The following is a 16090-nucleotide window of genomic DNA, read 5'->3' on the forward strand; positions in this document are numbered from 1 at the left end:
GTATCTTTGGTAAAGTGTCTTTTCAAATCTTTGGCTTATTTTTAAGTTGCGTTGCCTTTTTTTTTTTTTTTTTTTTGACCGAGTCTCACTTTGTCACCCAGGCTGGAGTGCAGTGGTGTGATCCCGGCTGATTGTAACCTCCACCTCTCGGGTTCAAGTGATTCTCATGTCTCAGCCTCCCGAGTAGCTGGGATTACAGGTGCATGCCACCACACCTGGCTAATCTTTGTGTTTTTAGTAGAGATAGGGTTTCTCCATGTTGGTCAGGCTGGTCTCGATCTCTTGACCTCGTGATCTGCCCGCCTCGGACTCCCAAAGTGCTGGGATTATGGCGTGAGCCACTGCGCCCAGCCCTCTTTCTTAAAAGACATCTTTGTCATCGTCCCCTTTCCTCCATCCTAGTGAAAAATCACTGTTTGGAGCAACTGATAGGAGTGTCTCATGCCTCAGGTGCCAGTGTGGGGAGAACCCCTAATGTGGCAAGATGAAGCATGCAGAAAATGGATCATATTTTGAGGGAGATTGGTACAAGACATTCTCCCAAAAGTCATTTTGAGACATTGAGTCTTTGTAGCGTTGTTCGTCTGTTCCTTCATTTATTGCAAATAGGACAGCCAGGCCTGGTGCATGACCCACCTCCTTTTCTCAACTTGCCCACGCCTCCTTCCTCTTCATCCTTCCACTCTCCAAGGTTCTGGCTCCTCAGAGCCACCTGCCTGACCGTGCAAGCTCAAGTAGTCCCCAGGACACTTTTTCTAGTCACCTAGTTGTGTGTGTGTATGTGTGTGTGTGTGTGTGTGTGTGTGTGTGTGTTTGAGATGGAATTTCGCTTTTGTTGCCCAGGCTGGAGTGCAGTGGCATGATCACTGCAATCTCCACCTCCCGGGCTCAAGCAACTGATTATCCTACCTCAGCCTCCCAAGTGACTGGGATTCTAGGCACCTGCCACCAAGCCCGGCTAATTTTGTATTTTTAGTAGAGATGGAGTTTCTCCATGTTGGTCAGGCTGGTCTGGAACTCTTGACCTCAGGTAATCCGCCTGCCTGGGCCTCCGAAAGTGCTGGGATTACAGGCGTGAGCCACTGCGCCCAGCTTGTTGTGGTTTTTTGTTTGGTTGGTTGGTTTGGTTTGAGGCAGAGTCTCACTCTGTCGCCCATGCTGGCATGTAGTGTCATAGCTCCCTGCAGCCTTCTGACCTGGGCTTAAGCAATCTGCCTGCTTCAGCCTCCCGAGTAGCTGAGACTACAGGCATCTACTATCACACCTGACTAATTTTTAAAAATTGTTTTGGGCTGTGCGCAGTGGCTCACACCTGTAATCCCCGGACTTCGGGAGGCCGAGGTGGGTGGATCACTTGAAGTCGGGAGTTTGAGGCCAGCCTGGCCAACTTGGTGAAACCCCTTGTCTACTAAAAATACAAAAAGTAGCCAGGATTGGTGGCACGTGCCTGTAATCCCAGCTACTCGGGAGGCTGAGGCAAGATAATCGCTTGAACCTGGGAGGCAGAGGTTGCAGTGAACTGAGATCGCTCTACTGCACTCCTACCTGGGCGAGAGAACCAGACTCTGTCTGAAAAAAATATATATATTATTTTATAGAGACAGGATCTCATTTTTTTTGTTGTTGTTTGAGACGGAGTTTTGCTCTTGTGGTCCAGGCTATAGTGCAACGGCACGATCTTGGCTCACCGAAACCTCCACCTCCCAGGTTCAAGCAATTCTCCTGCCTCAGTAGCTGGGATTACAGGCATGTGCCACCATGCCTGGCTAATTTTGTGTTTTTAGTAGAGACGCGGTTTCTCCATGTTGGTCAGGCTGGTCTCAACTCCCAACCTCAGGTTATCCGCCCACCTTGGCCTCCCAACGTTCTGGGATTACAGGTGTGAGCCACTGTGCCCAGCCGAGACAGGGTCTCATTATGTTGCCCAGGCTGGTCTTGAACTCCTGGGCTCAAGTGATCTTCCTGCCATAGCCTCCCAAAGTGCTGGGATTATAGGCATGAACCACTATGCCTAACCTGTATTTTTGTTTTTTGTTTTTGAGGTAAAATATATATATAACAAAATTCACCCACTTTAAGTGAACAATTCAGTGGCATTTAGTATATTCACAGAATTGTGCAACCATCACTGCTGTCCAGTTCCAAAACATCTTTGTCCCCCGCAAAAGGTGACCCCATCTTCATTAGCGCTGACCCCCTATTCTCCATTGCCCAGCCCCTGGCAATCACCAATCTGCAGTCTGTCTCTGTTTTCAAGTTTTATAAATAGAATCATACACTATGTGGCCTTTTGAATCTGGCTTCTTTCACTCAGCATGATGCTTTGGGGGTCATGCATGTTGTAGCCTAAATCAGCACTTCATTCCTTTTTATGGCTGAGTAATATTCCACTGTGTGGATGCACCACATATTTATCCATTCATCTGTTGATGGACACTTAGATTGGTTCCACCTTTTGGCTACTATGAATCATGCTGCCATGAACGTGAGTGTACACATTTTTGTCTAAACACTCATGTTCAGTCCTTTGGGGTACACATCTAGGAGCGGAATTGCTGGGGCGCATGCTTGTTTTATATTCTTGATCATGCTGGTCACCACCTAACGTTAGTTGTTGTGTTCCTCTGCAAGTGCCTTGAGGTTGAAGAGCCTGTCTCTCTTGTGTCCTCTTGTGTGCCTGGAACATGAATGACACAGGAGGAAGTGTCCCAGAGACGTGGCCGAGAGAGAGGGAGGAAGGCAGTGATGGGGGTGTGCAAAAACTTCTTGCTCTCTGAGGCTTGCAGTCTGGCAGGTGGGAATTCCCTTCTATGGGATCAGGTCGATCTTTGGCCTTTCCAGGGAGGCTTGTGGGGCTGCTGGGGGGCACTGGGGGCTGGTCTTAGTCTCTGTGACTGCCTTTCTAGCCTGCCAGGCAACGTCCGCATCTGCCTTTTTGTCCCACGAAGGTTTTGTCTTTTGGCCAGGGGCGGGGGCAGTTCCTGTCTTCCCCTTGGCCCTTCCAGCGGTACCACAACTCAAGAAACTGTCCCCAGGAGGGACTGCGCTCCCCCACCCCCCACCGCCCCCAACGTTATATAACTTGTTTGTTCCAACTTCTGTCTTCTGCAACCAAGGGGGAAAAAAGAAAGAGAAAAGCTTATTCTCCTTCCTTCCTATCTCGAGGGATCAACAAAAAACCCGTTGCCTAGTAGAGATGGTCGTTAATGACTGAGCCGAACCTCAGGGATGGACAGAGTGGGGCTGCCCTGGCTGAGGTGCACGGAGAGGAGGTGGGGTCCTTGCTGCAGGCACAAAGGACACTTGTTCACCAGCTGGCCTCCTCCCAGCTTGGGCCGTGGGGTCTAGACTCCTTGGAGGGAAAGGAGGCCTGGGCCACTTGGGGTGTTGCAAGGGGAGGCAAACCCTCTGGGGAGTTGCACCTCCCCAGCTAAAATTCCGTCACTGTGAGGTACCTGGCTACCAGAGTTTTGGAGGAACCTTCTGGCCTCACAGCCTCTCCCACATGGACCTTTGGCATCCACGCTTTTTGGCCTACGCTTCCTGGAGGTGTCTGGGTAGGGCCCGGGCTCGCTGAGTCACGCTGTTCCTGGGGGTGAGATGGGGGATCTGGGTGAGGGATGTGCAGGCTTCAGGCGTTTGCATAAGAAGTGGTGGCTAGGCTGGGCGTGGTGGCTCACGCCTGTAATCTCAGCACTTTGGGAGCCTGAGGCAGGTGGATTACAAGGTCAGGAGTTTGAGACCAGCCTGGCCAACATAGTGAAACCCCATCTCTACTAAAAATACAAAAATTAGTCAGGTGTGGTGGTGGGCATCTTTAATCCCAGCTACTCGGGAGGCTGAGGCAGGAGAATCGCTTGAACCCGGGAGAAGGAGGTTGCAATGAGCCGAGATCGTGCCACTGCACTCCAGCCTGCGCAACAGAGTGAGAGTCCATCTCAAAAAAAAAGAAGTGATGGCTGGCTGGGACGTTGTGCCCAGGGGCTTTGCTGCCTGCTGAAAGTGTTTGCATGGAAAGTTGTGGCCGAGACGCTGCGCCCGGTGGGTTCGTCACAGTCAGTCTGGCTGAGTGGCCTTTGCCTGTCGAAGATTTCTCCACAATCTAGATCATCTCCACCAAGCCCAGAGGCCTTGGAAGGGTCCAGCCCCCCAGCTCCTGCTAGGAGTACCTGGGGGAAGAGGTGGCTTTCCAAGGAGGTTCTTGCTACTTTGGGGAAGTTCTCTTTCCTTTGGCCTCTTGCCCCTTTCTTTTTTATTTTATTTTTTTTGATGTTACTCTGTTGCTCAGGCTGGAGTGCAGTGGCATGTTCTTGGCTCGCTGCAATCTCCGCCTCCTGGGTTCAAGTGATTCTCCTGCCTCAGCCTCCCAAGTAGCTGGTACTACAGGCGCCCGCCACCACGCCTGGCTAGTTTGTATTTTTAGGAGAGAGAGAGTTTCGTCATGTTGACCGGGCTGGTCTCGAACTCCTGACCTCAGGTGATCCACCTGCCTCAGCCTCCCAAAGTGCTGGGATTACAGGCATGAGCCAGCGTGTCCGACCTCGTGCCCCTTTTAGGAGGAGGATTTTGACCCTTCCAAGACGTGAACTCAAGTCCTTCTCCTGGAAAATGTGGTCAGATATCGCGGCATGAGGTGTCTCATCACACCCATGGGTGACTGTGGGTCCCTCTTTGTGGGGTGTGGCTGTGACAGATTCCTCATCTGGGAAATGGGGCTCTAGGCCCACCAGGTGGGGGGTGTCTGGGAGGAAATGAGTGGGGAGAGGCTGCATGTGCCTCATCAGTGTTACTGTGGCGGTGCTGACATCGCCTATGATGGGGACATTGCCATCCTGCCTGCCACGCCCGCATGGGCCTTGAGGGGATCATCGGTGCCAGCAAGGCTTGATGTGGCGTGCGTGTGTCAGCAAGGAAAGGAGAGGGTCAGCTTGAGCTTTTGGGAAGACAGTAGTGCCATGATTTGGTGGCCGTGAGAGGGACAGCAGCAGGGGCAGCAGGAGAGTAAAGCACATCCAGCGTGAGCTGGAGAGGGCAGGTCCGGCCAGGAGCAGGCCTGGGAGCAGGAGCTCAGCGGGGGAGGGGGCGGGAGCATCTCAGCAGGGATGGGGGCAGGTGGAACTGGGCCAGCTCAAGAGGGGCACTGACCTGCAGGCCAGGCCACATCCAGGCCACTCGATCTGCCCCTCACAGCTGAGCCCCTTCTCTGGGAGGGAGGCCACCCTCTCCTCCCCTCCTTGTTGGCAGGTCCCGAGAGCTCTGGGAGTGGAATTGCTCTGAAAGCACTCACTTCACCCTGAATCGCACAGTGCGATCGTCACAGCTGGACTGTTTCCACCTGGTAGCTGTGCCCTCCGGGACGGCCTCCTTGTCGTGGTCCATAGTTACTGGGGAAGAAAGGTTTTATTACCCTCCCCCACAATCGCACCATCTCCAGGGAGCCCGTGCGAATGTCATCCCACCTCCCCCACAGCGATTACTTTTTATCTCACCCATCTCTCCTCAGACACTGTAAAAGTGAGGCTTTCTCCTCACTCCAGCTCTTTCGTTTTTTCCTTTTTCTGATATTTGCGTGTGTGTGTGTGAGAGAGAGACCTACCCTTTGGTTTTAGGGGATGTTTTAGATTTGGTGTTGAGAGGCCCTGGAGGAGGAAGAGAGCAGGAGGAAGAGTGGAGGAAGAGAAGGAAGAGATGAGAGGGAGGAGGAGGAAGAGGAGGAGGAGAAAAAGGAGGAGGAAGAAGAGGGAGGAGGAAAAGAGGAGGAAGAGGAAGCGAGGAGGAGAGAGGAGGAGAAAGATGGAGAACAGGAGACTGAGGAGGGAGAGAGGAGGATGAGGGGGAAGGACAAAGATAGAAATAATTCAGCGACTTGGGGCCTTGGATCCTGGAAGAAGCGGTTGGGATCTACTGAAGGCATGGGGTGACTGGGCAGCATGTGTCCCGGCATCCCCAGCTCTTTGCTCTGTGGACAGGATTTGTTACACACCTTTCTCTGCCTTTGTGTGGGTGCCACAGTCTCCTGTGTCTCCCGTGCCAGGTGCTGGACATGCAGGGTCCATGGGACAGATGGGTCCTGCCCGTGGGGCGCATACATGCCAGCAAGAGTTAGAGAACATCGTGTGGTCATTTCTGGGCTGGCTGGGCCAGGGGGCCAGGGCAGGGTTTGGTTGAGGGGCATATCGGTCAGCCTTCTGTTTTGAAAGGATCCCTCTGTAGGCCGAGTGTGGTGGCTCACGCCTGTATTCCCAGCACATTGGGAGGCCGAGGCGGGTAGATCACTTGAGGTCAGGAGTTAGAGACCAGCCTGGGCAGCATAGTGAGACCCAGTCTCTACTAAAAATAGACAAAACTAGCCGAGCGCGGTGGCGGGTGCTTGTAGTCCCAGCTGCTCTGGAGGCTGAGGCACGAGAGCTGATTGAACCCAGGAGCCAAGATTCCACCACTGCACTCCAGCCTGGGCGACAGAGCAAGACTCTGTCTTAGAAAAGAAAGGATCCCTCTGGCAAGAGACAAGGGAGCCTCAGCCAAGGTGGGCCCTGGAGGGATGGAGAGGCGCGCGCAGGCTTGGGGATGCTTGGAGGTTGAGCTTATGCTGACCAATAGTGGTGGCTGGTTCCTCCCCACCGGGCAGGCTGAAGGTCCAGGTTGTCCTTGGTCCTGTGAGGCTGTATTGCCTGCAACAAGCAAGGGACTTGGAGACGCCACCTGGCCTGGGGGATTCGCAGCCCTGCCTGTGTTCCAGAAAAGCCCTTCATGCCTCTCCTTGCTCAGGGTTCGTGCCACCTGGAGCTCCCACAGTCCTTGAGGGCTTCAGGTCTTCCCACCAGCGGGTCCCAGTCCTGGGAATGTCCCTCCTCCTGAGAGAAGGCCTCAGTCTGGCTGCAGCTGCCCGGGAGGTCCCCAGGTAGCATCTCTCGTGGGTTCCACCTTCGAGCCTCAGCCTGGAGCCAGCCCCTCCTGCCGTCTCCTCCCCATCCCAGCTCAGAGCCACTCCTGGCTCTTCCCCTCCTGGGCGTCATCCCCAACTCCAGCCAGCGGGACCCTCCTCAGGCAGGCATCAGACCACCTCACTGCACCGCCAGACACCTGCCAGTGGCTCCCTCACTCTCAGAACAAAATCTGCTTCTTGATGTGACCTGCCGGGCCCCTGAGCTTCCGCAGTCCTGATGGCTCTGCTGGGCTCTGAAGCACGCTCACTGGAATGTCCTGTCCCAGCGATTTGCACGGCTCAAGTGTTGTCTCCTCAGGGCCTGGCCACTGTGTCCGCCGTGGCGCCACTGCTCGCCCTGCCGTCACGGTACATTCTCTGTGCTTGAGGACCCATGTCCCTGTAGAATGTGCGTTCCCCAAGGGCAGGGCTTTATCGGTTCTCTTTATAGTGGTGGTCCTGGTGCTGGCACAGCTGCTGGCACAGGGTGGATGCTCTTGAGTACAGCTCCAGTGAGTACCCCACCCCGCACAGTCTTCGACGCATACCGGAGGGGAAGCCTCCTGGCATAGCTCTGCATGCCCAGGCTGGCCGAGGGTCATCCGCCTCTTCCTCTTCGCTTCATTGAAGCAGCAGGGTGTGGGCAGAGCAGCAGAAATTCACAGGCGTGTTGTCAGTAAACCGGCCCTGTTACAGAGCCCAGGGCACCGTACCATTTTCCATGTGCTGTCTTCAGTGAGTGAGCAAAACCTGAGCCCTGCATGTTAAAGCAAAGGCGGCAAACGACAGCCGCTCTCTCCCCGTCCAGCTGTCTGAAGTGGAAGTGGGGGCCAAGCCCACTGGGTTCCTGCTGCCGGCAGCCCCGCCCTCCTCCTCTGGTAGCCGCTCTGCAGCTGTGCGGACCTGCTCTCTTAACACTTGTTAACCCCAGCCTCCAGTCCCTTCCTGCCCCCCACCCCGCCCCTTCCACATGTCTCTCCGGAGAGGGCCGCACAGAATTCACAGGACTCGTCTCCAACGGCAGCGCCAGCAATTCCCTAGCATTCCTCCTCTGCAGAGCGGATTTTGGTGCATGTCCAGCGTGATTTCAGACCCCTCACCGCGCAGCGGAGCGCCTGATCGCTCTGTATGCACCACCACGGTGCACACTGAAAATATTGTGATCCGGGAGGAAGTAACCGGCACCTTGGGGGAATCACAGACCTTTCCTGCGAGGGCAAGGGCTTCCGGAATTGAACAGGCTGGGCCTGGAGGAGACCTTGAGGGGTGGACCTTCAGGCTTGTAAAGGCCTGGAGGGGGGTCACCCGAGGATCGAGGCCGAAGATGTTTACTGACGCCACAACTGTGAAATTCCACAGGGGTCAAAGACGGACTCGGGCGGGCGGGAGCGGTCTGGGCTGGATATCCGGAGAGTTCTGCTCTCCACGGGATGTTAGAATTTGAGGCAGTCTGCCGAAGGAGGCAGAGCAGAGAGGCATGTGATCACCCAGATCGTCTGTTACTGGAGCTGAGAGCGGGACATTTTCCCGGAGCGGGGTGGAAGGAGTGTCAAGGTGACTGTGAGGTGACAGACACGTAGGGGAGCCCCACAGAGGACCCCCAAGGCACCCTCTCTGTTGCTATCAACCTGAGTCATCCTCTCTGAAAAACTTCCAGGACTGAGGTTCGAGTTGGAAGCGTGCGTTCTTTTTGGTGAAGTCCGTCCTGTCCCAGGAGGGCTTCTCTAGGTCTCTCCTCTGGCTCCCCCTCCTCGGGTCCTCGTGGCTCTCTGTCGTGTGAAGCGGGGGGTCAGGAGCACACAAATGTTTACACTCCACGTGAGTCACTTGCACAGATGACGGGTGATGTTTTCCTCGCCAAGGCTGATGGCACCGGGCCCCTCTGCCGTTCCAGCCTCAGTCACGCCTCCAGTCTGTTAGCATTTAGAGCTGCTGAACTTTCGCATTGGTCAGGGGCGCGGGCAGCTTGCTGACCTTTTCTGGGAGTCGTGGCGGACGGAGTGGAGCCGTCTGTCTTGTCACAGACAGGCGGGGCTGCGGCTGGGGATGGCCACCGCCCACTCGCCCTCAGAATGGCCCTCAGCGGGGCTTCCTCGCCCCCCAGCCCGGGTAGGAAGCTCGTGTGCACTGTAGGGAGAGGCAGCAGCTGGAAAAGTGTTAAGGCCACAGCGGTTTTTCCAGAGGCTCGTCTGGAATGCTGTGGACGGATCTGAGGCTCCTGACATCCGAGGCCCCTCTTGGTGGAGAGAGCCAGAAACCCAAGACACTGTTGTCAGTTAAAGACTCGAAGTTCACATTTTAAAAAGTGCAAGGAGACACCGGTTTTAGGTACTTTGGGGTGCGAGGTCTGAAGGCTGGAGTCTGTGGTTCCCTTCTTTCAGCCCTGCCATTCCTCTTGTCTGGGTGCTGCCCACCTGGTAGAAAGGGGACCTCACCTTGCCACTCCTCTAGCCCGCCAACACCACTGGGAAGGTGACCCTTCATCCTGGTGGCTCCAGCAAAAATCCCAGGGAAGGCTCTGATTGGATCAGAAAGGCCAAGTCCCAAGTCCCCATCCCAGGATGAATCCCTACAACCAGGGGCCCCGGAGCCTCTGTCCAGTCTGCGTCACATCCATATTTTCAGCCCAGCAATGGGGTCTGCCTGATCTCCAACACTGGGGCTAAGAATAGAGAACGGGAGGTTCCTGAGGAAAACGGGGGCCTTATGAGAAGAGGCGAGGGATGGTAAACACCCCAAAAATGAAGATATTCATGACAGATCTCCTCTGACACTGAAATTTGTGTTGTCTTTGGAAGGCTCTGGGCTAAGCTGTGGAGTGCCTGCATCTGGCCCGGCTCTGCTGGGGATGAGCAGTGCCGTGTGGCAGCCCTGTCCCTTCTGGGGCTTCAACACCTGTCCTGCCAGTGGAGGCAGTGGAGTGGGCTGCCTTGCAGCACGTTGCCACCCCGAGATGCTAGATTTCAGCAGTGCTGGAATTTCGCTGGGTTTCCAAGCAGTGCTCTGGGGCTGTGCGGTCATGTACCTACTTGCCTGAACTGTAGAGTGAAGGGATTTGCTCATTCAAGTGGTCCCTGCTCCTGGCCCAACGCAGTGGGACCAAGTCGGGGGATGGGCTGTCACAGAAGCAGTCTCCCCTCAGTGGGAAGGAATGGGAAAGGGAAGCCTCAGGCCGAAACCTGCCCACTCGTCAGCCCTGGATGGGCACCCAACTGGGCCATGAGGGTGAGGAAGGCCATGGCAGAGAAGGCTCTGGGGTGGAGGCAGCAGAGGGGCTGAGCGCAGAAATGCTGGTGGGCTCAGGAGTGCAGTGGAGAGGGGAGGGTCTGAAGGCAAGAGGCTCGGCCACTGAGCACAGAGCACAGCATGAGCAAAGGCCCAGAAACTGGATGTGCAGGAGAGTCCCGCTGCAGGCTTCGTGTGGATCCCAAAGGATCACATGCACTAGGACTCGGGCCAGGAGGTCACATGGAGAGGAACAAGCAGTGAGCTAAGATAAGAGCTGGGCTCCAGCAGGCCGGGTGCGGTGGCTCGCACCTGTAATCCCAGCACATTGCGAGGCCAAGGCGGGCAGATCACCTGAGGCCGAGAGTTTGAGACCAGCCTGGTCAATGTGGTGAAACCTCGTCTCTATTAAAAATACAAAAATTGGCTGGGTGCGGTGGCTCATGCCTGTAATCCCAGCACTTTGGGAGGATGAGGCGGATGGATCACGAGGTCAGGAGATCAAGACCATCCTGGCTAACACGGTGAAACCCCGTCTCTACTAAAAATACAAAAAAAAAAAAAAAAATTAGCCAGGCGTGGTGGCGGGCACCTGTAGTCCCAGCTACTCGGGAGGTTGAGGCAGGAGAATGAACCCAGAGGCGGAGCTTGCAGTGAGCAGAGATGGCGCCACTGCACTCCAGCCTGGGCAACAGAGGGAGGCTCCATCTCAAAAAAAAAAAAAACAAAAAAAAAAAACCCAAAAATTAGCTGGCGTGGTGGCAGGCGCCTATAGTCCCAGCTATTCGGGAGGCTGAGGCAGGAGAATCACTTGAACCTGGGAGACGGAGGTTGCAGAGAGCTGAGATTGCACCACTGCACTCCAGCTTGGGTGACAGAGCCAGACTCCGTCTCAGAAAAAAAAAAAAAGAAAAAAAAAAAGAGTTGGGCTCCAGCCCAGTGCTGCCACCTGGGAGCCATCCACCTGCCACCTCACCCATCCACTCACCTTCAAACCCCACCTCCCTTGCCAGCAGCAAGCTCTCTGCCTCCACGGCACCCCTCCCATCCTGGCTTGTACCTGGACCACAGTGTTGGGGTGTCCCCATCAGAACAGCCTCCACGAACCGAGGGAGTGCCCACTTTGTGCAAGGCCATCAGCTGGGGTGGTGCAGTTCTGGTTCCTGGCTCTGTTGTTGGCAGGCAGCCTAGAAAAGGGGCACGGCTATCATCCCATTTTACAGATGGGGAAGTTGAGGCACAGAGAGGTTCAGGGGCTCATCCAAGGCCACACAGTAAACAAGAGGCAGAGGGACACTAGGTGTGGCCAGCAGAGACCTTCCTTGGCCAGCACACAGGTGCTTTTTGGCCTTTTCATGGTCCCAAGTGGGTGGGCCCTATGATCATGACCATGATGCAGATGGGGAGACTGAGGCTTAGAGGGCTGAGACTGCTCACCAAGGCTCTGCCTGATTCTGGAGGATGGATGTGGAGCAGGAAGAACAAGACAGGGGCTCTTCAGGGAAGGCCCAGCGCAAAGACGCGGATTTATCTGTCCATCCATCCACTCACCCTTCATCCACCATTCATCTGTCTGCCACTCACTCACTCCTTACCCACCTGTTCACTCCTGTGTCCACCAGTTCACCCACCCACCTGACCATCCATACCTCCACCTGTCCATCCACCCAACCACCCATCCACCCACCTGCCCCCATCCACCCATCTTTTCATCAGTCCACCCTTCCATCTACCCACCTACCCTTCCATCTACCCACCTACCCATCCAACCATCCATCCATCCATCCATCCACTCACCCATCCACCCACCCGCCCTTCCATCAGTCCACCCTTCCACCCACCCACCCTCCCTTCCATCTACCCACCCACCCACCCACCCACCCTTCCATCTACCTACCCACCCACCCACCCACCCTTCCATCTACCCACCCTTCCATCTACCCACCCACTCATCCATCTACCCACCCACCCATCCATCAGTCCACCCTTCCATCCACCCACCCTTCCATCTACCCACCTACCCACCCTTCCATCTACCCACCCACCCACTCTTCCATCTACCCACCTACCCACCCACTGACCCTTCCATCTACCCACTCACCCATCCTTCCATCTACCCACCCACCCATCCATCCACCCGCCCTTCTATCAGTCCACCCTTCCATCCACTCACCCATCCATCTGCCCTTCCATCCACCCACCTGTCCACCCACCCACCCATCCATCCACTCATCCACCTGCGCTTCCATCAGTCCACTCTTCCATCCATCCATCCATCCACCCATCCATCCACCCACCCACCCACCTACCTACCCACCTACCTACCCATCCATCCACCCATCCTCTTGCCCTTTCATCAGGCCACTCTTCCATCCATCTGCCCTTCCACCCATCCACCCACCCACCCACCTACCCACTCTTCCATCTATCCACCCACCCACCCACCCATCCATCTGCCTGTCTGTCTGTCACCCACCCACCAACCTACCCACTCTTCCATCTATCCACCCACCCATTCATCCACCCACCCACCCACCCATCCATCTGCCTGTCTGTCTGTCACCCACCCACCTGCCCTTCCATCCACTCATCCATTAACTCATCTACCTGCCCATCCAGCCACGCTTCCATCTACGCATCCACCCACCTACCACTGTCCATCTACCAACCCACCCACCCATCCACCAATCCACTCATCCACCATCTGACCACCCATCCATCCACCCATCCACCTGCCCATCCAGACACCCTTCCATCTACCCACCATCCACCAATTCACTCATCTACCATCCACCGACCAATCCATCCACCCATCCACCAACCTATGCACCTGTCTATCCACCCATCCACCCATTCTTTCATCCATTTATTCACCCATCCATCCATCTACCCACCCAGCTATCCACCCATCCATTCATCTGTCCATCCAGCCATCCATTAACTCACCTATCAATCCACACGCCCTTTCATCCACCCATCCATCCACCCACCCATCTCTCCACCCATCCATTCCATCCACTCATCCATTCACCCCTCCATCCACCTACTCACCCATCCATTCACCCACCCATTTACCCATCCACCCACCGATTCACCCATCTACCCACCCATTCATCTGTCCATCCACCATTCGCCCATCCACCCACTCATTTACCAATCCATCTACCTGTCCATTCACTTGACTGCTTGTCCACCTATCCAGCTGACAAGCATGACTGAGCTCCAGCCATATGCTAGGCATGGCGGTGAGCACCAGGACATTGCAGGAGACAGAACCCTGCCTGCCCAGCTTCCATGGGGTTCCCCTTTCAGCTGTGGGGAGACAGGCTGGAAACAGATGATGTGGCAGATGGAGTGAGGAGCAGGGAAGACAAAAACGGCCCAATTGGGGATCAGGGACATGGGGTGGCTCATGAGCTGTAGACCGAGGCTCTCCCAGCGGGACCTGGCAGGCACTGCCCCCTCATCTACAGAGTGGGGTTCCCTCTCTTGAAGAGTAGCTGGAGGACTAGTGGGGTAAATCCACATTCTTGCCTGGGGCCGGCCTTGAAAAGCCCGTCTTGCTCTTCTGCTGTTCAGCTCCATGTCCATCCTCCCAGCTCAGGCAGAGCCTTGGCGAGGTGTCTTAGCCCTCTGAGCCTCAGTCTCCCCATCTGTGATGGTCACGATCAGAGGCCCACCCACCTGGGGCTAGGGAGAGACCAACCAGCACCCATGTGTTGGCTGAGGAAGGCCTCCTTTGGCCAAGCCTGGTGTCCCCCCTCTCTGTTTACTGTATAACTTTGGGTCAGTGGCTGAACTTGTCTGTGCCTCGATTTCCCCATCTGTAAGATGGGATGGTAGCAGTGCCCCTTCAGAGACTGCCTGCCAGAAGGTGGGCCAGGAGCCAAGATTGCACAGACTGGGTGTTCCCTTGGTCAGTGAAGGCTGTTCTGATGGGGACACCCCAGCATTGTCATCTGGACATGAGCCAGGATGGGAGGGGTGCTGTGGAGGCAGAGAGCTTGCAGCTGGTCAGGGAGGTGGGGTCTGAACACCCCCTTGTCTTCTGGGCCTTTGTCTGGATGGTGGGACTTCTTGTTGGCCTTGAGAAGTGGCTGGAGTTGGGCAAGGCCAGGATGAGGGGCGCTATGCATAGCATCTTCCTGTCCATCAGCCGCAGTCAGAGCCCCACACATCCTGGACTCCCGGTGGCATTGGTCAGAGGCTGGGATTAGGGCAGGAGATCACAACCTGGCCTTGAGGGCACTGGGCTTATTATGGTGACCCCTGAGGAGCGGGTGAGAGGTGGCCACATCCATCCATCATCCACCCACCCATTCCTCCAGCCCACTTCCTCATCTAGAATGCCCCCATGCTCCTGAGATGATAGCTTGCAAAGCACTGCACCTCTGACCCCCTGTCTTCGGGAAGGTTTAAGCAAGGCTCAGGGAACGGGAGGCCACGCAGCTTGCCATGGCTTCATAGTGGGGTTTGCGGGGGAACTGTAGGATGGGGGTGGGCGGGCCTCAGCCTTCTGCTCCCAGCTCTGTGGGCTTCACCTCTCAACCTGCAGAGCCTGAGAGGAGGGAGTGTCTCCTGCCACCTCACTGGGTCCTTGGGGTCATTGGTGGTGGTCCTTTCCAGTTGATCCTGGATTCTGAAACCTGCCTGCCTGCCCTCCCTGAACAGCTTGCCACCCTCTCTGAGCCTTGGCGTTCCTGGCCGTCACTTGGGGGCTGTCTGGGGGTGCCAGGTGGTACAGTGGCCTCCTGCTAGGCACTCCCAGATGCCCTGTCTCCTGTCATTCTGTCCCCACCCAGCAGGCACAGACAGGCTGAAGCCAAGGACAGACAGACAGGGAATGGCTCCAGATCAGGAGGCTGGGAGGAAGGGGAAGGCCAGGGCTCCTTCGCAGGAGTCAGAGGGCATCCATGCAGGACGCTGTGAGTTGGGCCAACAGGCGCAGCTCACGGCGAGCCCTGTCTGCCTCAGTGGCGCGGGGCTTTTGGAGGAGGCTTGAGGGTGGGTGGGTGGGGAGGCTGCGAGGTTAGGGTGGCTCTGACCCTGCCTGGCCTGCCCAGCACGCCTGCCCTCCCAGCACAGAGGGGGAGTGCGGGGTTCCTGTTCGAAATGATTCGTGAGGATATCGGAGAAAACTAGCATGTCAAGCTAGTTTTGGAGGGAGACACAGCTGCACCCCGGCGGCCCCTGAGCTGCAGTCTCTGTCTCCCTGTCTCTGAGTCTCTGTCCCTCTCTCCCTGGGTCTCTGTCTCCCTGTCTCTGGGTCTCTGTCCTTCGGTCTCTGGGTCTCTGTCTCTGCGTCTCTGTCCCTCTGTCTCTGGGTCTCTGTCTCCCTGTCCCTGGGTCTCTGTCTCGCTGTCTCTGGGTCTGTGTCTCTCTGTCTCTGTCATGAGAGAAGGTATCAGTGTGGTTGGAGTCTTTGTCTCCCTGTCTCTGAGTCTCTGGGTCTCTGTCTCTGGGTATGTGTCTCCGTCTCTGGGTCTCTGTCTCCCTGTCCCTGCGTCTGTGTCTCCGTCTGTGAGTCTCTGGATCTCTGTCTCCCTGTCTCAGAGTCTCTGTGTTTCTGAGTCTCTGTGTCTCCATATCTGGGTCTCTGTCTCCCTGTCTCTGTCTCTGGGTCTCTCTTTGTCTCTGTCACTGTGTCTCTGTCCCTCTGTTTCTGAGTCTCTGTCTCCCCATCTCTGTTCCTCTGTTCCAGTCTCTGGGTCTGTCAGTGGCTGAGTGTCCTGGCCTGCTGGGACACTGCGGTGGGGCCCTGCACCCGCTCCTGGGCTCTCCCACTTGTCCATGCAGAAGCCATTATCTTTCCTCCACTCCCACAGGAACCCAGGGAGGCAGAGAACAGCAGGTGCCTTGGAAGGGACGGCCCCTTATCAGGAGGGATAACCCCAGGAAGTAGCCTTGGGCAGTCTCGGGGAGAAGCAGGGCGGGCCCAGC

The 16090-nt window shown here is 56.1% G+C and overlaps 1 protein-coding gene across 4 annotated transcripts in view; it reads left to right on the top strand.

Annotated features, from left to right (window-relative positions):
- Positions 1-16090, top strand: part of KLHL26 (kelch like family member 26) — a 33816-nt gene that overhangs the window by 5132 nt on the left and 12594 nt on the right. The window contains exon 1 of one of the 4 annotated variants that reach the window (XM_025368955.1): positions 2767-2794. The exons of the other annotated variants lie outside the window; for them this stretch is intronic. The gene's annotated coding sequence lies outside the window, so the exon portion shown is untranslated. Of the gene's footprint in view, positions 1-2766; positions 2795-16090 lie in introns of those variants that run through there. 4 annotated transcript variants of the gene reach the window in all.

The sequence above is a fragment of the Theropithecus gelada genome, chromosome 19, assembly GCF_003255815.1.
Source record: "Theropithecus gelada isolate Dixy chromosome 19, Tgel_1.0, whole genome shotgun sequence".
Classification (NCBI taxonomy): Eukaryota; Metazoa; Chordata; class Mammalia; order Primates; family Cercopithecidae; genus Theropithecus; species Theropithecus gelada.